The 22,826-nt window shown below is 38.2% G+C and overlaps 1 protein-coding gene across 2 annotated transcripts in view; it reads right to left on the reverse strand.

The window, feature by feature from the left end:
• Nucleotides 1-22,826, reverse strand: part of LOC134539147 (inactive dipeptidyl peptidase 10) — a 266,724-nt gene that overhangs the window by 181,339 nt on the left and 62,559 nt on the right. For both annotated transcript variants that reach the window (XM_063380902.1, XM_063380903.1), the window contains exon 2: nt 10,218-10,310. The gene's annotated coding sequence lies outside the window, so the exon portion shown is untranslated. The remainder of the gene's footprint in view (nt 1-10,217; nt 10,311-22,826) is intronic.

Below are 22,826 nucleotides of genomic sequence, written 5' to 3' on the forward strand. Positions count from 1 at the left end.
ATTAATTTTCAAGCACAAAACAACCGGCACAGACTCTTGAAAGCACTTAAGGGACTTGCATTACACCTTTATCTTCAATTATCCACTATATAACGTTACGGTCACCGCTCAGTTCTCATAGTTGGCTAGGCACGACGAGAATGCTGCGCGCCGGTTCACAGCCTTGCGCTTAGAGGCGATACCGTGAAAGGAGTAACAGGCGATTTACCTAAAGGTTTGCCTAAACATGAATTCGTTACGGCGATTTGCCAAAAGTTATTTCGCCTAAAGGTGTTTTGCCTAACGTTGAATTGCCTAACGGCTATTTGCCTGAATGCGATTTGCCTAAAGGCCATTTGCCTAACGGCGTTTTCCCTAACGGAGTTCTGCCTGACGGCGATTTACCTAACGGCGTTTTGCCTAAATGTTACTATGATGACAAAACCTCGTTTTGCCTAACGACGTTTTGTCTAACGTTTTTTTGCCTGACGGCGAATTGCCTAACGGCGAATTGCCTAACGACGTTTTGTCTAATGGCGAATTGCCTAACGGCGTTTTGCCTAACGGCGTTTTGCCCAAACGGCGTTTTGCCCAAACGGCGTTTTGCCTAAAATTAGGCAAAACGCCTTTAGGCAAAACGACACATGCCCCGTGAAAGAAGCACCAGCGAGCGTCGCGCTTATCATCCCGCCTCACCAGCGCAGATACTCCCCTGAACAGCCTGCAACTATGATACAGTTCCCGAACAAACTTTGGCCTATGGCTTCCGCGACCCCCTGCAGAGGCAGCGCAGCAGGGGTGATGAGGGACGGCGCGGGGAGATAAAACGGGGAGAAATTCCGGGGGGAGTTGCTGAAGCCATAAAATGTAATAAAATGTTTAGGCCAGGCGGGACCTCTCAGGGCTTGAAGGGGAAAGACCCGGAATGGTAGCATTTCCACCCAGCAGTGGCGTAGTTGCGGGTAAGCCCCGTGTCCATAAAATAATATCCCAGTTTCAATAGTATATTACATCAGCTTCATTTAGACCATTTACAACAAATCATACATCAAATCAAAGGTAAAATAACCTAGTTTTTCTTACAAATGTTCAATATGTGCACCTTCAGCTGTACGGCACTCATCCAACCGAAAGTCCAATTCTTCTCACACGTTGGTTAACACGTCTGGGAGCAATAGCGTCTTCAATTCTGTGTCTCATCTCTGGCAAATCATTAGGTAGCGGCGGAACCTAGGCGCCAAAGGAAAAAAAATATTTAGCGCGTCAGACGAACGCGCCGGAGGCCAGCTAGAAAGACCTCTGTCGTCTCGGTCATTACGACCAATCAAACGGTCAAGGAATTCAACGTTCAACCACTCTCGGAACAAAGATATTTCAATTGGGAGGGGGCTCCATCCTGTTGCCAAATGAAGTTTACAGGTTCTCTACTAATTGGTGAAAAGAGCCATCCTTTCACGATACAAGCGAGGAAACAACGAAGCAGTATCTGAGCATGCGCTTATCTATAACTGTTTGAGTTACTCTTTAATGTGATCACTAGAGACATGCAAAATTCGCGGATTCAGTTAGCGATAGGCTAGCATCAAAACAACTATACGTTCGTACCGCTTCTGCGATTGGCCCACATTTAATTCGGGGAGCTGTGAGCCAATGGAAAACACTAAACCAAGAAAGTGCCGAATTACGGACAGCCTAGTTGAGACGTCTAAAGCGTCAGTAGCCAATGAACATGTGTCATTTCCGCGAGTATTTAAAGGACTGTGGAGTCCATCCTAGAGGTCAATGAATCCGCGAATTTTGCAGGTCTCTAGTCATGGCGGATACAGTTGGTGCGGTTATTGAAGTTATTATATCTGGCATCAGTTTGTACGTCTGGGTTCAAGCGTCGTGGGAATTTTGTCCGGTGCGTTTAAAATATGTCAGGTGCAAAAAAAAATTACTACATGATGTTTCAATAAATACCAACAAAATATGCACCTGTCTGTACAGTTACCATTTGCGAATACATAGGGTCATGGTTTTTTTTTGTGAAAATATATTTTTAAAACTCTTTGTAGCATTTTCTGCGTTCCGTGGTTGGCTGAGTTCATTTCAAAGTACTATCGGCGCACCAATCACAGCCGTCCAGTGCGGGAGCAAACGCGTCCTGATTGGCCCGCCCAACAGGGCAGTGGCTTCTCTTGCAGAGACTTCCACCAATCAGAAGGAAACAATCGCTAGAGCGGGTACAACTTACTGCAGTCATTACTTTTTTGTTAAAGCACTATTTCTGAAATTTTAAAACTTGATTCCTCCGTTACATTTGTTGTTCTGCCACAAATATTTTAAACCGATATTCACTTAGTGCAGTGTCATGGGTGTTAAAATGCGAGCAAGTTATAATAATTACTAGGGGCATGCATATTTCGCGAACCAGCTGAAAGTTAAAACACTGTAGCATCGTCTGTGGTTCGTGATTGGGTGAGTTTCTTTCCGGTACGTGTCGACTGCTAGAACACCAATCACAGTAATTCAGAGCGGAAGCAAACGCGTCCTGAATGACCCTGTCAAATAAGTAGAGACCGGTAAAATTCGCGGATTAATTTCGTGATAGGCTGAAATTCAAAGATGTGTACAATTCTGCTGGTTCTGTAATTGACTCGCAGTTTAACTGGAGCTCTCTGGGCCAATGAGAGACTATCGACCAAAGAAGCGTCGAATCACTAGCTACCCAGTGGAGACGCCTCACAATTTAGTACCCAATGAACACGCGTTGTTTACTTGAGATGTTCAGAGGATAATGGAGGCTATCCTAGAGGTCGTTGAATCCGCGATGTTTTTTCCGGTCCCTACAAATAAGGCAACGACTTCTCTCGCAGACGGCCGCCAATCGCAAGGAAGAAACCGCTGGTGCGGGTAAACCTTGTTGCAGTCTACTATGCGTTCAGATGTATTTTTTTCGCGAAAATTACCTGCTTCTAATCATTACAAACAGTCTGCTTGTGCATGAGGAAGGAAACAGATGTCTGTTCCCGAAACGTTGCAACATTTCTGTCTTATAAAGCCTATTGTGTTAGTATGTCGCATCGCTGGGTTACTCTGTGCTTCTCTGTGCTGCCGTTGTGTTGTCCACATTACCTGCAGGGAACGGAAAAATTCGCGGATTCAATGACCTCTAGGATAGCCTCCATTATCCTCTGCATTTCTCAAGTAAACACGCGTGTTCATTGGGTACTAAAATTGTGAGGCGTCTTTACTGGGTAGCTTGTGATTCGACGCTTCTTTGGTCGATAGTCTCTCATTGGCCCAGAGAGCTCCAGTTAAACTGCGAGCCAATGGCAGAACCAGCAGAATTGTACACAAGTTTGAATTTCAGCCTATCACGAAATGAATCCGCGAATTTTTCCGGTCTCTAATTATCTGTTTAGTATCATCGTTGGTTTCGTCTGTATGTCACTGTGTTGTCTAAGGTTGTTTTTTGTCTTTATTTATTCTTTTTGTCTTTATTTGCTAATTGTCTCGTCGTTGTCAGCCCATTGTGTCCATCTGCGCTGTAATATATTTTTTTTTCTGACCAATCTTCCACGGAATTTTTTGTTTATGTTTTTAACTTTTTTTAATTAGCTTATTTTGGCTTGTTTTCTCTCTGTTGTTTTATAGTCAAATTGTTTAAAATCCGTTATTGAGGTTTCTTATGACATACAATGTAACCAAATTGTAAATTTTTTTGTACTATTACAAGGATAGTCTCTGGAAACTCAGTTGCCAGCGATAAAACTTGTAAATTTACAAAGCAAAGCTTTGTACCATATGCAATTTTACAAAGCTCTGTCTTGCAGTTTTACAAGTGATATCGTTGGTAACTGAGTTTCCAAGGATCTTACTTGCAAAAAAAAAAGTACAAGTTTTTCACAGTGCAGCAATAGCTTATGTCCAAAAAAATAATCTTTTTTTAATAAATCAGGAGGTGGTATTAGTTTAGGGATCTACTTTTCTTAAGAAGCAAATATTTTTTTAGGAATTAAAATGTTTAAAAAAAAACACTGAAAGGTTCTCAGGTAGCTCAAAAATGAATTTTCAAGCATCACTTTTTTTTTTTTTTTTTTTTTAATATTCCGAGGTGATACCTACCCGGCTAGTATTTCAATGCCCATACACACTCGCTCCTCTCTCCCGAACAAAGGCCTGGCCAAAATACAGTCTTGCAGCTGCATTTAACCCCCTACTCTTCCGCAAAACACCCTGGCAGCGCTCGTGAACACGCGTGGCATTGCTCCGCAGGCAGGGAAAATGTCGAGATAATGGTCGCCGCGGGGACAGAGGAAAAGGTTCAGTCGACGTCATCGTTAATTAGTCCGTGCGTCGCACGGTCCGATGTCCGGGCTGGCGAGGTCGGAGGCCTACTCCGATGAAAAATCTCTCCTCCCCCCCTACCCACCCCCGGGCCAAGGATTCCTCATTTGGGGGGGGGGGGGGGAGAAGTTAGGGGGAAAGGGGACGAAGCCTTGGCCGGATTTCAACTTCATCGAAAAATAGAGTAACAAGGTCGTCGCCCTAAATAAAGTTCAGGTTTCACACACACGTCAGCGGTGATTATTTAGCTTCAACGCGCGCGAGCTCTAAAAGAATAATAATCATCCTTCCCGGTTGAGATCTCCGTTCCTTAACGTCGCATTGTTCGACCTGTGATCAAGGCCAGAGATACTCTTAAAACACATTTAAAAATTACTCAAGACTTATGCTGGGGTCCGCGGACGTAACTAGATTGGATTAAAACAGCCGGGGGTAAAAACTCACCTTGGCGCCACCTTTCTTTTTTTTCTTTCAAACCATCCAAAACCAAAACCTTTCCCGACGACACCTTATGTAGCCACCATATATTCGATTACACTATTCCAATATTTTTAAAAATTCAACTTAGATGGTAAATAAAGATATTGTGTTGCAGTCATTTAATTTATAATAGGCTTACTTACATTAAAAGTTGAATTGTTCACGAAAAATGAAAGTTTTCAAAATTTTACTATATATATATATATATATATATATATATATATATATATATATATATATGTGTGTGTGTGTGTGTGTGTGTGTGTGTGTGTGTGTGTGTGTATTTTTCAGTACAAATTATTCAGTTAATCTGCCCTCCAACATTTTTTTTTTGTTTTCTAACACTACAATATTCAAGTAAATATGGTTAAAATTTCTCTGCTAGTCTACACCCCCCCCCCTTTCCCTATTTATAACTGCGACGCCCGGGGGAAAATCCCCGTCTGCCCCCTCCCCTACATATATACCTACGTCCCTGGCTGGAGTCACAATAGTGCTATGTAAATATACCAGTAAATTCACGAAGAACTCTGAATGTTCCGTAACCAGCATTCTCCGTAAGTTTAAGAAGATGTTTAAAGTATCAAGGCACAGCGTCCACAACAATGGCGGCTTCAGGATGACTTTTCGGGAGGGGCTATCGCACAAAAGAAAGGTCGTAGTTGCAAAAAAAATGAAAGTGGTCGGATATCGGCCTTGGAATATTATTTACAAATCACAGGTTTTCAAATACAGAACCTTAGTAGCTCCGTGCAACTTTTGACGAGATAAAAGTTTAACATATGAAATTAAATATTTAAGTAAACATAAATATACAGTGATCAATGAAATTGGTCTCGGGAGGGGCTGTCGCCCCCCACCGCCCCCCCTTCTGGAGCCGCGCTTGGTCCACAATGAGTCTGTTCGTGGCTGAAGTCGGGAGCCGATGTCAGTTCCAGGAGCGTCGCAACTTTTCCCGTCGTACAGATCTTAACGTGTTCGTCCGTTCTGTCGTCGTATGTGTTTCCCAGTTTTACACGTTAAGAGGCCACTCCAGTGTTTCAGGGGCACTACGCAACCCGCGTTAACCTCATAACATTCAATGCTATTTTCATTTTGCTTATAACTAATTAACTAATATAGATTTTAAAATGATGCTTGCTTGATATGTAAGACAACTATGCTCTTATCAAAGCCCCTTTCTTCAAAAACGTGCATAAATTATGGTTCAAACTTAGACAATACACTTATTCATATTAGTAAAGATTAGTACAAAACCATAATTTATGCACGTTTTTGAAGAAAGGGGCTTTGATAAGAGCATCGTTGTCTTACATATAAAGCAAGCATCATTTCGAAATCTGTATTAGTTAATTAGTTATAAGCAAAATGATAATAGCATTGAATATTATGAGGTTAACGCGGGTTGCGTAGTGCCCCTGAAACACTGGAGTGGCCTCTTAAGTTCGATCCTTGGACTCGTCTGTCCAAGAATGTCGTTTGTCTGTTTGCCACTGTCCTCGTTTTTTTGTCAGCCCGATGTGTTCGTCTGTGTTTTAATTTTTTTATTTCTGACTAAATTCCTTTAACGGAATCATCTGTGCCGTCTGCGCAGTAAAACATTAATGACTTCAGCTGATTTTGGCTTGTTTTTGGTGTGTGTGTGTTTGTATTTATCTTGTGTTGTACATTCTTTAAGGGTTTTTTTTTTCCCCGTGACACCCATGTGTCAAACTGAATTGGCGTGAGTCTAAGAATATTTTAATTGAATTTTAATTCAAGCATAATTTAAAATGATACATTTATTTCGTTGCAATTCGTGCATTTAATCATTGAAATTCGTTTCTATTAAAAAACACTTATTTCGTTCTAAAAGGGTTCTTTTGATGCTTTTTTTTAATGTTTTTCTACTTCATTTTACTTATTTTCGTACATTTGGGTACAAATCATTTTATTTCTTTTGTATCGAGTGATTTTGTTTGATGTATTAGGTTTCTGACTGATTTCGGTATATGTGGATTTATTTCATTTCCATTGGTATCGTTTAAGATTATTTCGGTTATTTCACATTAATATGTTCAAGTAGATAACATTTCCACACATTGATAATCGAATAGTAAACTATTTGACTTTATTTTGTCGTATCGTACTTATTACGGGCGCAGTTAACACTGGGAAGCCAACGGTTGGTGGTACTGGGACAGCACAAAGCACAAATCCCCGGGTAAGAATCCGAACCTAGTATTGCAGTGATACAGTTTGTTTTGACGTAAATTTACAAATAACTGTAATTTTACATGAATTTTTCTGTTCGATTAACAAAAAAAATAATACTTATATGTACATATATATACACATACATATACAGAGTACGAGTGTCAGACCCAGTCTATCCATATAGACTACCTCCGGCTGGAAACCACACGTCGAATTTCATTCGAATTCCTAGGGGCCTGCACTTTTCGCGAAATGATCCCGAGACTAGCTGAAAGTTAAAACACTATAGCATTTGTATGTGTTTCGTGATTGGGTGAGTTTCTTTCAGGTACATGTCTACTGTCAGTACAACCAATCACAGTAATTCAATACGGAAGCAAACGCGTCCTGAGTGGCTCGGTCAAATAAAGCAACGACTTCTCTCGCAGACGGCAGCCAATCACAAGGAAGAAACCGCTGATGCGGATATACCATGTTTCAGTATAATAGGCGTTCGGATTTTTTTTTTTTTCGCGAAAAATGCCTGCCCCTACGAATTCCCCATCACACGGGTCATTCTGACGATGTCTCGGAGCCCCTGGGTGGAGGTCAGAGGTCATCGCCGTCAGTGCCGGGGACTTAGCGTTCGCTGGCGAAGTCAGCCCTGCGTGGGCCGCTCCCCCCCCCCCCCTCTTAATTTATCTCCGCGCCGGCAAGACATTAAACTCCACGCAGCGGCCATGCAGTTTTTTTTGTTTCTTTTATCGTTTTTTATTTTTATTTTTCGCGAGACTGAAATTTATGTGTGGCTCTCGTCCCGGGCTTTAAGGTTAAACTGCCGGCATTGGGAGTTAGTGTTTCACTGTACTTACGTCTTTATGCCTCGTGGAATATCCGAGCCATTAATTTCACTTCTTTTTTTTTTCCCCGAACAAAATTTCACGTGGTATGAAACGCGTTATTATTTTTTTTCCTGTTAATATTTTGTGAAGCAGTTAATGATATTTTGCTAAATCATTAGCATGGAAATATTGCTGTGGTCAGTGTAGGTTAAAATTTACTATTTATTTATGATGTAGGCTACACGTTAGAGGTGGGTTGCAGAGTATCAATCTGCTACTTTGTAACTGATACACGCCTGTATCAAGTACTGCAAACGAGTACACTATTCCAGTATCAAGTACTTTAGTATCAGTTTAGAATTCACCTGGAACACCACGGCCAATGTGCGCAGAACCCGATCGCAGATGACGGTCACTTGGGCGGAGCTTGTGAAAGAGGAGGGAGCGGTACGACGAATAAGGGATAAAGAAGGGAAAGAATGTAGGGGAGTGGGAAGCCTAAGATGTACATCAAGTTCTGTCCCTGCCCGAACACGCCCGAATATTCACCTTCGGCCAACCTCGGGTTTATTTATATATATTTATATTTCTCTGTTTATTTTAATGTAGCTATACTAACCTAACTAACCGTCCATAGTGTTTTAAAGTGTTTTAATGTAGCTAACCTAACCGACCACTTTTAATATTTGAATTAATTTTTCCTGCCCAAAAATAAAACAAATCCCGGGTTTGGCCGAAGGTGAATATTCGGGCATGTTCGGGCAGGGACAGAACTTGATGTACATCTTAGGCTTCTGATCAAAGTACGCTCAGTGCGCAGTGCATACTCCTTCCAAAGATTGAAGACTCCAATTACTAGAGACCTGCAAAATTCGCGGATTCATTCGGTGATAGGCTAGAATTCAAACACATATGCCTGTTAGATAATTTTGCTATTGGCTTACTGTTCATTTGGACGAATCTCAACCAGTTATGAACCCTCAACCAAAGAAGGATCGAATCACAGACAAACCAGCTGAGACGACTTACAAGTTGGCAGCAAATGAACTTGCGTTATTTTCCCGAGTGTACAGGGGAATTTGCAGTCTATCCTGAAGGCCATCGAAACCGCGAATTTTGCAGGTCTCTACCGATTACGAAAGGCGTGGAAAGAGAACACCTTTTATCGACTACGAAGAATGTAGAATGAGAAAACTGATACCTTTTTACGACTACGAATAAAGTAGAATGAGAAAACTGCGAATGTGAACAAAGAATTTACAGTGTTATAGCCGTAGTATCCGCACGTCATCACGACAGTCTACAATCGGAACACTGTCACACAACTCATTTTACGTGCCCCTTCTCATGGGTACGCCACTGAAGCGCCTCGGATGAAGACAATAATCATTTATTTCAATCAGCTTTGCCAGGAGACGTAGAAAGCATCGACAATACAATACCAAAATGACATGAATACACATCGAAATTCTGCTTTAAATGGTGGTATTCTCTCAATCTCAAGCAGACTATGTCCTTCCTCTTGTTTTGAAGATAAATTTTGTCCAAAATTTCATCAAGATCATAGTAAAACTGTAGGTTTTAATCAGACACAAACCAAAATAAACTCTTATTTTATAACATGAGGGCGTTCAAGAAAGAATTCAAATTCTTGAATTAAGTTTTATCTTTTAAGGAAATAATGTATTTCATATATAAAAAAATTGTATTTAAATTTTAATGAAATGCACTCTATAAAATTCTAGAAACACCATGCAATATTGGAACGTCTAAACCACTAAATATTAGAGAATTATTGACGCATGCGCAAAGTTAAATTGATTAATCTTAAGTATATTTCAACTTAATCTTGAATTCACAAGTAACAAATACATTAATTAAGTGAACCAGTAAACCAGAATGTAAACCAGAAGGGTAACGCACGGCTTGAAAGACAAGGCACACGGAACAACTAAAACATTTCATATACCTCACTTTTATGAAATGCAAACACGTTTTAAAGCATTTGCAGGGAAGGGATTCATGAACACTGTTAAAATTGTATGCCTTTAATCTAAGAAGATCGCTGGTTACAAGTTAACCAGGGATCTTCATTAATTTACGGTTATTTTCGTTCGTTTACGGTCACTATGTTCGCTTATACTTTAAACATGAGTACACAATTAAAAAACCTTGGCATATTGACAAAAACTTCATAAACTTTTTAAGTATATTACAATAAAAAAAACACTCTTTTTCTACGTGTGTTTTTACGTTGGTTACATCAAAACACAAGTCGAAATACGACGTAGTTCCTACAATGGTCCACCTATCTGTAATTACGAGGAACGCTTCGTTTATCGGAGGTAATTTTTTTAGTTGAAAATTCCGTGAGTTTACTGTAATTCCTAATAGTGAACAACAACTCACCATAAAGCACTTCAACGCTCGGAGTGATTAGTCTCCCTTCACTGTGTTCTGCAGGGGGACTCGTGTGTGCTTGTATCGCGCATCTCTGTACACCTGAACAAAGAGAAAACAATGCGTTAAAACAGCGTGAACTATATGCATACACACGTACATATATGTAAAAAAAAATTGGTTGTCTGTGAAGTCGGTTTACGTACGATAGTTTAACGTGACAACGTCATAAAAACATTGATGAAATGATTGCATACTTTATGAACAAAATTGAATCATTTTAAATTTAATTATAAAAAAAAATACTTGAAATTATACTAGTAATCAGATTTTTAAAATGCAAGAATAATGAACCTTTATTGCCGAAATTGTTGTTGTAATAAGCAATGAAAACCACATTAACTTTTCACTTCACTTTATAAACAGTCGAGTGGAAGAGAGATAGATGCGGCGCAAGCGTACAATGAGCGTAACGGAACAATGCGCGTAACGGGACACAGCGTAACGGAACAATGTGCGTAACGGGACACTTTTTCGTGCGTGCAGCCGGCGTTCATCAATTTATTAGACGTTATCACGTCAAAAAATAAAGACTATTTTTAAAAACCGCTATACGAAGGCCTTTGCGAATACTAGTTTTTTATGCGAAGCGAATATCTAACCGAATGTTTAAAATATTCGACAAGTCGAATCAAATTGCGAATATTGTTCTCGGCGAAGCTGTATTACACTTATTTTTTTACAAAATACAAGACTGAAGAAGTAAACAAAATAATAGTTTAACGTTTTTAATGTTTTAACTAGGTATATTAAGTGATTAACCAATCGGGCCCTATATAAAATACAATTCAATAAAATTCATAAAATATAACCATATTAATATCGAGCATTCGTGAAAACAAACGGAGTGCAGCCTTTTTTTAAAGTAACCAACTTTATTCATGCTAAACACATTCAACACAAAAGAAAAAACTAAATATTTTAATGAGCGAATCTTAGGTTTTTTGTGTTTTAAAGGTTTGCTAAAACGCGAAACTTAGCGTCACAACCGACGCTTCAAATAAAACGAATAGCAAATTTCCTGGCGAATTCAATCCGAGAGATTCGATTCATTGACTTTAATAAAGATTCGCACAGGCCTACTCTGAAGTGCGGATAAGTTTCTTTGTTTAACAAGAATAAAAAGACGTAAAAAAACTTAAATATTAGTTGCATATTCCAGAGACACTTTCTTTTAAATTTTCATTAAAATTTTCATAATAATAGTAATCATAAACGAATGAATTTATAATTATTAGTGTTGGCAAAACTTTTTTTTATCTTACAAAAAACGTTGAATGTGATTATCTGTAAGGTGATTAGTGCAAAGACACTTGCATCCGTTTTGTACATAATTTCCGTTTTTCGATCACATTGCACAACCAGAAATTATTTATGTACTCATTGTGTTTTAATTAATTTTACTTTATTTAAATCTAAAGTAAGCATAACAAAACTATAGTGAATCGATCATATAATTTTAAGCAAAACTCAAAATTTACGATAAAAGGTTAAATTTGTCAATGTTTACAAACTTTCAGTCCGCAAGCTATTTAAAAAGTTTTTACGCATTTTTCTTGTTATAGGAAGCAATGTTTCCTACTTAGTGGTTTTAAAAAAAAAAAACTTTTTTTGGATCCACCGTTATATTTGCTTAACTATGTGGCCTACCCTGGCCAGTTGCTAGTGAAGGATCAGTTTAACCTGTACCTCATGTATATCACAACTATAAAACATATTTCATGCAGTGTTTGATTTAACATATTCCAACAACATGAAAGAGGCTTGCCTTATTCCAACTTAAATTCTTTGAAGGGTTGGTGGCGCTTTCTTTTGGTGATATTGTAACCATAGTCTGTCACTTAACCAGCCAAATGCTGTCTAAACTCTTTTATGTTCATTTATAGCTACAAAACGATTAAATTGAGCGTGTAGAACACAAAATTGCCTGGAAAAATTAATGTATGAAAAGTTTGTAAACGAAAAATAAATTTCCAAAAAAGTAATTATTTCTTGATACACCAGGTTGTGTTCGCAACGAATGAGTTTGGATACACTCACACTTCTCACTGAATGTAGCCTTCAAAAGAATGGCTGCATCGGTTAACGACACATTTTTACTCTTTGGAAACAGCATACAAGTTCGTTTACCATGATAGATGTTAACTAGAAACTGGTCAGTATATATGATTATAATGCAATTATTTAGTACACTTAAATATTAAACATGATCTTACATACATAATTTACGATAGTGCTAAAAGGATAATTTCTTCTTTCGATCTACGATTTGACTTATTGTTTTATAACTACTTCTAAGATTATGAAATAAACACCAAACAAAATTTAAAAAAAACATTTCTGAATTGGTACAGACTAACTGCTGGTTATAGTTTGAACGGAACATAACAATTATCACAAATTATTTTATTATAGTTAAGGCCGTGAAAAAAATATAACAGCATCAAAATTTATGGTTTTCAAATTATAACTTTCAATAATTTACCAGCACTCCGTTAAAGTTTGTTTTGTAAACTTGTTAATCCAAAATTATGCTTTGAAGGAACATTCAAAGCTTAGTGGAATATTACACTCTCTTCTTCTAGTTGTTTGGAGACTGAAAGTCACGAAACCACGTTTGTAAACAAAACGATATGATACACACACAAATACTAGTTATTTTCATACTAAGCAATAATATTCAGAAGAGTTCCTAAACCATGAATTTACTGGCTGCTAGCCTTTTGAATGTTTCTCCGCCAAAACAACACTCCGTAGTTGTTTTCACAGAAAAAGAGGGGATACATGCTACTTGGTTTGTAAAACTGAAGATTGTATTTTCTACATTTGTGTGATTGTTTTTGACGTGACAACGTCTAATAAATCGATGAACGTCGGCTGCACGCACGAAAGTGTCCCGCTACGTACATTGTTCCGTTACGCTGTGTCCCATTACGCTGTCGGCGAGTGCAGTAATAATAGGTTATTTTGCAATTGACTAAAATATTATGGTGATTCATATAATTGATGATAGATATTTGATTACAATTTATTTATATGAAAACTTGTTCATAATTATATTTAAACTTTATAACTAAACGCCAGTTTTTAAAATTAATTACAAGTCATCTGCACGTGAACTGTTTCGTCGACTGTTTATAAAGTGAAGTGAAAAGTTAATGTGGTTTTCATTGCTTATTACAACAACAATTTCGGCAATAAAGGTTAATTATTCTTGCATTTAAAAAATTATATTACTAGTATAATTTCAAGTATTTATTATTTTATAATTAAAATAAAAATGATTCAATTTTATTCATAAAAGTATGCAATCATTTCATCAATGTTTTGTTATGACGTTGTCACGTTAAACTATCGTCCGTAAACCGACTTTACAGACAACCGATATTTTTATCACTAAAACTATGTCTGCGATGCTCATAAGTCACGTGGGCCCTGGTGGTATCGTGTGGGTCCACTCCAAATCACGTGGAGCTTAAACTTTTTTTTAAAGTTTAAGGGGAGGGGATGTATGAACCTAAACACTCCATCTTTTATTCAACACATTTTATGCTACGTTATTTTATCGTTTAATACTAAAAGGTTGCCTTCGCCAAAAGCACAGATCACACCTTAATATAATGTCTAACGTTAATGGTGAAATCATGGAAATTTGGTATTGAATTCATTTCTGGGGGAACGACATCTGTTATAATGCTGTTATAGACAATATTTCTCTAAAGTCTAAGAAAATCTCTAGACGTACGCTGTCCATCTTAGCGAGGGAAAAATTAATATTTTCAACTACAAAAAGTTTTATTCACGTATGGCGTCTTTCGGTACCTAGATACGCCCCCCCCCCCCCCCAAGACTGTTGCACATAGCTCAGCTGTAAATAAAAAAAAATCAGAGAAACACACCCGACTTTTTATTTTAGCTTCCAGAAAGGCTTAAGACTTTGGAGTGCTTCTGGAAGCTATCACCAAAGTAATACCAAAAAAAAAAAAAAGGAAAAAAAAGGGGGTGGAAAAATATATGAGCCGAGGTAAAGGTTTAGCCGAACTGTGCCATGAGTCTCGAGTGTGGGCGGTCGGGAGTTTTGGAGTAACGGGTCCCCAACACTCGATACCGAAATTTACTTGTGGGGACTTGGGCGCCCCTCTGTCGACCATTCCATTCCCTTCCCCACCCCCAACCCTCATTTCCCCAACCCGTTATCTAACTCCTTCGCCACGCACATTAATACCAGGGCGTGAGGGTTGGTTGGGTGGGCGTTAAATCACCGCGCCGTAAGGCCGGGTTTATAAACGACGCAAGAAACGCAATAACGCAAGAAACACGGAGGACGCAGGATGTTGAACAACCACGTTTTCAAACACTCGTTTATGAACTAACGCAACATGCATAAAAGCAACGCAAGCATCGCCCAGGTGACAACTCCTTGCGTTTCGGCTTGCGTTTCCACCGTCCAAAGTTAGTGTATTCGTACCGAAAACTTTCATAGACGAACACGTTATTTCCATTAAAGGCCACGAATTGGTTTTTACTATATAAATTAAGTTTCCACTCGTTAAACTTTTGCACAGTTGTAATAGAATTTACGTGAATGGAGCGGATAATATTTTATATGCTACGAGCCTTGTAATCATAGCCTTTATTTACTTTTTAATATATTTGTATATAATTTTTTTCATGTTTTATATAATTTTTTAAGAAACCTGTACCACGGGATGTTATTTCTGCATTTGAAATTAAGTTTTACTAATGAGTTTAGAGTTTGTAAAAAATATTAAGAAATCAGTCAAAAAATTGCAAAAAAAACATTAATTTTTTAACTGCTTCTTCAAAAACACCTACCTTGACTTTTTTGAAAGTTATTATTATTATTATTTTTTTGTAATTTTGAACTGCTGCTTCAAAAACACCTACCTTGACTTTTTCGAAAGTACATTTTTCAGTAATTTTAAATGGTATCTGTTTTTTTTTTTTAATTTTGCCTACACCCTGATATAATGGGTTTTAAGTCAGAATTTTTGCGCGATTAAAAAAACTTTTGGTATCAGCCATGTTGTGCAAAATATACGCGAATCCGGGCCGGGTTTGGGAGTTGTCTCCTTTTACTCTGGAGCGGGAATAGGGGACAACCTTTTTAGTAAGTTTTAAATGAGGTATACTATAATTATTTTTATTGAATTATCAATTTCTGCTTTTTATTCGTGTGTTTGTGAAATTTTGGGATCATTACTAAACATCTTGATGATGTTATGACAGAGACATTTGGCAAATTGATGATTTATTTCAGTTTCTCTTCACATGATAATATCTTAAATATAAAATTGTTGTATCTACCTATCAACAATATATTAATCTGTTTAATCGTTATTTTCCTGAAAAATAAAATGACAAAAGTCGATACGAACAGATTGAATGTCAGTATCATAGGCAGCGCCTTAAGAGTACTGCATTATGCATCCCGCAACACTGCACTGTACTGCTCGTAGCATATCACCTGAAACCTTTGGGGGGGGGGGGGAATTTAAATCAAAACCAAACAAAAGTTTACCGAACAGACAAACAAGCAAACATACAAAACAACAAATCGTGTTATTATTGAATTGTCATTCAGTTCTCAGCTATGTTCAAAGTTTCAAGTCTCTAGCCCATCAGTTTAAAATCGATTGCAAAAATTTGTACCAAAAAAAAAACAAGCAGACAGACATGGAAGAGAGTTAACAAAAACGCGGAAAAAAGAAGCCCGGGTAAGGATATTTATTTTACAATTTCAATTTGTAGGGGTGGTGACGTCTTGCTAAATGCGTGCTTCATAAACGACCGTGATTTTCTGTCATTGGTTGCTTGGAGATCCATGAACGACCGTTCGAATTAATACTAGGTTCAGAATCTGACCTGGGCATTTATGCTGTGTATTGTCCCTGCACCCTTAATACTTAAAACCGTCCCTTGAATAGCTTTCCAGTGTTAACTGCGCACATAACAAGCATGTTAAAACAAAATAAAGTCAAATGCCTGAATATTAAATTATATTTCCCATAGTTTAAAAATATATCTATTGGGATCAAACATCAATTAAAATATAAAATTATACACCAATTTTTGTAAGAAATACTCAGTGGGCATTTATTCGAAAAAACATGTGCTGCACAAAGTTACATTAACTTTCTTGAAGTATTACAAACTATTCCCTGGCAACTTATTTCCAAAGGAATCTTTTGCAAAATAACTAACATTTTTTTCTGTGAACAGATAAAAGAGTTTTGACAATGGAATTTGAAACCAAGATGTCAGCTTTCGGTTCTGTCTCCTTAGAAGTAAAAATTTTATCGTGCTTTTTTTTTATGAAATACAAAACAACTCGTTTATAATTTTCCTTTAGAGCATATGGTGATCTGGATGCCAGCGCAGAAATCATTTATCGGAAAGAGAGAGTGAATGGCCATTAAACTGCACCCTGCAAACTTATTACGAGAGGTTCTGTACAGCCATGCATGACTGCAGGTGAAATAGAACACGTTCCGATTCAGGATCGGAGCTCAATCGGTTTCGATGAAAAATCGAACGACGTCTCATAGCCGAGAAAATAAAAAAAGGGAGCGAGATGAAAAAAAAAAAGAACGAGGGAAATAATACAAGAAAATCTAAATTTTTTTTTTTGTTTTCAGTTAGGTATAAGACCAATATCAAAGTTGTTTTCTCCCTTTCCACCATTGCTTTCCTCTACACCATATGTACGATCTCCAGCTGTATCTGCGTAACTAAATTTCCTGCGCAGATAAAGTTTTCTCATGTCTTGTGCATTATTACATTATCTTAAAGAAAAAAAATATTTCTTCAATTTTTGGTAACTCTAACGGTTCGGCCATAAAATTTAATAAATTGGTGTAAAACAGTAGTAATCTGTGCGAAATTTTTAAGGTTTTCTCTCTGTACTTTTAGGGAAGTAAAGAATTCAGGAATAATAAACGTTATCTCGTCTGAAAAGTTTTTTAAAAAGTCATTACGTATTTATTTAATAATTTTAGAAAACTTAAAGACCAAAACCCTAGCATGAACCAAGTGCATGTAATCGTGTTGCGTACAGTTCTTAATTTACCTTTTTGTGTGTAGCCTTTGACAAATTTAACTTAATATTTGTATATTATCCATAAATATATTAATATTTAGATTTTCCAAAAACCCTTAAAAACTCGGGTTTATAGAATTGTTGAAAAACTTTTTTTTAAATTTATAAATGATTTAAAAAAATTAAGTGACATGTCAAATGCTATATACAAACACTTAATTTAAAACTGCGTTGGTACATCACGATTACGTGTTTTTAGTTCACGTTGACGAAAAAAAAATGGCCTTTAAATTTCCTAACAACTCCTATAGTCTAGATACGTATTAAATTTATAAGACATTTTATAAACGACTAACGATAGTTATGTTATTAACTTATTTGATGAAAAAAGAAACAAGCATAAACACGAATTTGTGAAAGAAAAATAACTTGGGATAATAACCCTTAACGGGATTGCGTGCGCCGTCCGACTGAACTACGGGACGCCTCGCAAACAAACTTTTCGATCTCTCTCTCTCTGTATCTCTCTCTCTTCCGAAACCTTAATTGCGATTTAAGTTGGTTCGTTTGCGAGTCGCTGCCTGCGAATCCCTGCCTCTCGGACGACTGTCGCACCATCTCTCGCCCGAGCAGTCGCGATCACAATCAAATTAAAGTCCAGTTCTCCTCGCAGAACCGGGTAAACGTGGCAGCGGCGCCAGCTTACTAAAATCGAAACGTACTTCAACCGAAAAATATCTTTACAATCATCGTGTGCAGCAGAACTAGTGACAAGTTACTTCATTAAAAAAAAAAAATTGTGTCGGTCCTTAGCATTAACTGAAAGCATGAAATCGTGTTGAATAAAGTCTTGGATCATCCGTTCGTATGTAGCCTATCATCTAGAAACACATTTGTTTAGCATAATGTTTCAATAAGTTAAAATTAGCTTAAAATGGTCGTATTTTTCGTTGTAAGATTTGGTTATTAAAGAGAATTTTATTATGTGATTTTATTCATTTTACAGCCAAATTATTTTCGTAATTGTTTATAGTTTGGTTTCAAGACCTTGTTTCATAAAATAACATTTGCAAAAAATTTTAATATGCACTTTATTTACTATTTCTGGACATCCAGGTTTTCGTAATAAAAAAAATATCTATCTGACCAAGCAAACTCTATTGAATAACGCCAAGTCGTTCAGATTCTTAATTTTTTTTTTCTTCGTCATTCATGCATAATGCAATATTTCCTATTCCCTTTAGGGCCCGTCTGGTCGGGGCGTATCTGTGTCGGTGAGGCGGGGATGATAAGCGTGACGCTCGCTGGTGCTTCTAGTGCGGTATCGCCTCTAAGCGCAAGGCTCTGAAATGGCGCGCAGTATTACACAACTGAGAAATTTGAGCGGCGACCGTAACATTATATGGCATATAAATGAAGATATAGGTGTATTGCAAGTCCCTTAAGTGCTTTCAAGAATCTTTACCAGTTGTTTTATGCCTTAGACATTATTCTAAAAACAGGCCACAATGTGTTCGACGTTGGAAGTCCTTAATTAATGTTTTTTTTTTTTTATAAATTGAAGGCAAGATTTTATGCCAGTTCTAGCATCTACTGACAAATTGAAATCAGGTAGTATGCATTTTTCTATTGACCGCTGGCGTATAGCCTTCTTCTTGAAACTTTTTTTATTTTTCGTAGATCATTCATTAAATCTATAAAAATTTGGTTTTCTCAAAAACCTTTCAAACTCACGTTTCAATGGTTGTTTAAAATGATAACTTATATTTTTTTAATGAATGGTATACCAAACACTTTTCTTTAGAGATGAAGGCTACAAACAAACGGTTAATCCAAGATTTTATTGATTTCAGGCTCTCAGTAAATGCTAGGACTGACACGAAAATTTTCCTTTAAACTCATTAAATCCCACAGAAGAAAAGTTTGTTTCGTAGCAATAAAAAAAACTTTTATAAACCAATAAAACGTGGTTATGTTATGGGGTCATTTAAAATCATGCGTGAAAACACTACCATCTTATAATAAGTCATAAGTAGAGACATGTAAAATTCGCGATTTCAGATCCCTAAAGGACAGACTCCATGATCCTCTATGCACTCGTGCAAATTACATCTGCTGATTGGTTACCGACTCGTAACACCTGTTAACTGGAATGATCGTGATTCGCTAATTCTTCTGTTAAAGATTTTTCATTGGCCCAGAGTCCTTCAGATAAACTGTGGCCCAATCACTGAAGCAAAATAATGTCAAAAGTATTTGGACTCTATCCTATCGCGAAATGAATCCGCGAATTTTACAGGTCTTTAGTCATAAGGCGTCAACGTTTGAAAATCCGATCGAGAGAGAGAGAGAGAGAAAAAGCAGGTATATCCGAGGGTCACACAAGACACACGCCACGAAAAGTAAGCAGCGGTAAGGGGTCAAAGGATCCTTTATTCAGGTCACCCAAAGGGACGGTTTCAACGAAAACAAAAACTTCAACCATCCCCTCCTCTCTTTCTTTTCTACTTTCCGCTCTACACACTATCTAACCCCCGAGAACTTCCATCGACCAAGGGAGGGACGATTCCTGTTTGTGCCTCGCGCGATCTCGCGGGGGAACCGGAAAGCAACGTAGTTTTCCTTCTTCTGGGTTTCAGGGGTCCGGAAAAAAAAGGGGGGGGGGGGCGGCGGCGAGGATATGGCGTTCTTACCCCTTTCCCCGCTTTAAAAAAAAACCAAATTCACTTCCCCTCTAACTCCCACCCACTTCCAGACCGAAGCCAAGTCCTGGCCGTGTTATGGATTTCTTCCGGGGGGGAGGGGGTGAGGAGGGGAGTTGCGTTGGTTCGTGGAAGACTGCGGAGGGGAGAGGGGGCAGGGATTGGCGGGCACACATACCACGGCCAGTTCCTCGGGGCCTTTTTGGCTGGGGTTCAAGACACCAGCGCTCTCGCACGCACACATACACACACACACTAGGTCTGGAACCCCCTCCCCCCTTCAACCCCCCCCCGCCCCTCCCCCTCCTGCGTACATACTGCGGGAGACGCCGACCCTCTCTGCGGCGACGGCGACGACGGAGCGGGGCAGGCGGGCCAACACACGTTCAGCAGAAGTGAAATTCCCTTGCATGAGCCCCGGTGATTTGAACGAGGGATTAATAGCAAACCGTGTTGGTTATACGCAGGGTGAGTCTGAATTCCAACCGACAAGCTTCGGCTGCAGATACATCACGTTGTGATGAGTTAAAAAAACCTCTATAACGACTTACTTGCTTCCCAAGTCTGGATATACGTCTTTGAAGTTGCAGCCAAACAAACAACTTTTTTTTGACGTGATGACGTCTTATAAATCGTTGAACTCCGGCTGCACGCAAGTAAAATTGTCACGTTCCACCTGAGCCGAGCGTGCAAGAACCGGCCAACCACCGTGCGAGAAAATCTTCTATAATATCAAACAGGTTACGGTGGGCTTTTTAACTAATTGTTCGCTATTATATTTAAACAAATTATTTAAATTAAATTTGCAAAAACTGTAAATAATATTTGAAAATTAAAAAAGTATGCAATTTTTCATCAATGTTTTCTTATGACGTTATCACGTAAAATTATCGTCCGTAAACCGACTTTATAGACAACGTGGCCAAATATCTATGGGGGAAAAAATTTGATTTAAAAAAAGTTAACACGTTTTTCGATAAAAAAAAATATTGCTGATGCACACACTACATTTCACGGCTCTAGGCCTCGCCATCTTAGCTCTACGAAACCTACAGACAAGCTCTCTTTAATTGATATAGATATAATCTGGTGGCAAACAAGATGAACTTATTAAGATTTGAAGCACTGGAGGTTGTTCCATCCCCCCCCCCCCTCATAAATCTGTATAATGTATGGATGAGTTTTTCTAGGAGAAAAGAAATTTATTTTCGTTGTCGTAATGTTGGTGCCACGTGTATCAGCTATAGTGTATATATTGGACGTACGTATTTCGGACCGAAGTGACAACAACGCCAGGTTTTCACAAACAAAATTAATTGTTTGAGCTGTCCGGTGTTGGTCTCTAGTAGTAGTATACAATAGCCGGAGCTGCGCCTGGCTTCTGGCTGTGGATTGATGATTGTTTACATTGTGACGTCACGGCGGCCATCTTGGATAACCTTGACCTTGACCTTTGACCTTGACCTTGAATTTGATCCTCAAAAATCGCCAAAATCCGCCAAAATTGGGCAAAATTTGCCCAAAATTCCTCAAAATTCGCCAAAATTTCCATTTCTGTGGAAAAAAATTCCGCCAAAAAATCTAAAAAAAAAAAAACCACAATTCAAAAATTAGGATTTCGAAAATCCTCTAAAGTCGTTTTGCCCTAGAAAGAACCCAAATTCCTAAAAACGGCTTAAGCATCCTTAACGAAAGCTTCAGTTAAGCCATTTCTAGGAATAAGGATACCATGTCCGTCATATTGGATTGTGACGTCACGGTGGCGGCCATCTCGGACGGTTGTGACCTCGACCTTTGACCTTGACCTTGACCCCGACGCCCATTTTGGATCCGACATCTTGGATGACGACATTTCGTTTTCTCGATCATTCCGGCATTGTGTTATCCACCATTTTGAATTATGACGTCACCGTTCCAATTTTCGTTACGCCCGACATCTTGAAATTTAGACGCCATCTTGAAAATCTGCAATTTTTATGTTAGAAAATCGTGAAAATTTTTAAAAATCATTAAAAAATTTAAATAATCGAATTAAAAAAAACACTGTTGCAGTTATCGTTACGGTCGCCATCTTGGTTTATATAAATGTTGCATATTTCGTTACACCCGCCATCTTGGTTGAGTACCATGTCATTCTTACACTTTACGTTACGACCACCATATTGGATCCTATTAATGTTGCAATTATCGTTATGGTCGCCATCTTGAAATTTAGTCACCATCTTGAAATTTAGACGCCATCTTGGAAATCCGTAATTTTTATGTTAGAAAATCGGGAAAAATTCCAAAATTCATCAAGAAATTAACTTAATAGAATTCCGATTGATTATATCGATTACCGTCCTCGGTTCGAACCCGGTGAGGGCAAAAAATAAAAAAAAATCAGATCCTTCCACCACAGAAGCCACCTACAGATTGACCTACCTCCACCAATAACAAGGTATTTACCATCAGCTGGTATGACATCATGTCCGCCATCTTGTCTTCGTCCGCTGGAGTCCACCATCTTGTTTTCGTCTGCTAGAGTGTGCTGACATCATGTTAATATATTGTTCTGTTCTCCATACCTTTAACCTTGTATATTAACATTAAACTTTGACCTTGACCTTGAACTTTGACATTGACCTTGAACTTTGACCTTGACCTTGAACTTTGACCTTGACCTTTGACCTTGACCTTGAAATTTGACCTTGACCTTGAAATTTGACCTTGACCTTGAAATTTGACCTTGACCTTGAAATTTGACTTTGTCCTTGAAATTTGACTTTGTCCTTGTCGGCCATCATGGATCCGACA

This window comes from Bacillus rossius, chromosome 14 (assembly GCF_032445375.1).
Source record: "Bacillus rossius redtenbacheri isolate Brsri chromosome 14, Brsri_v3, whole genome shotgun sequence".
Lineage (NCBI taxonomy): Eukaryota > Metazoa > Arthropoda > Insecta > Phasmatodea > Bacillidae > Bacillus > Bacillus rossius.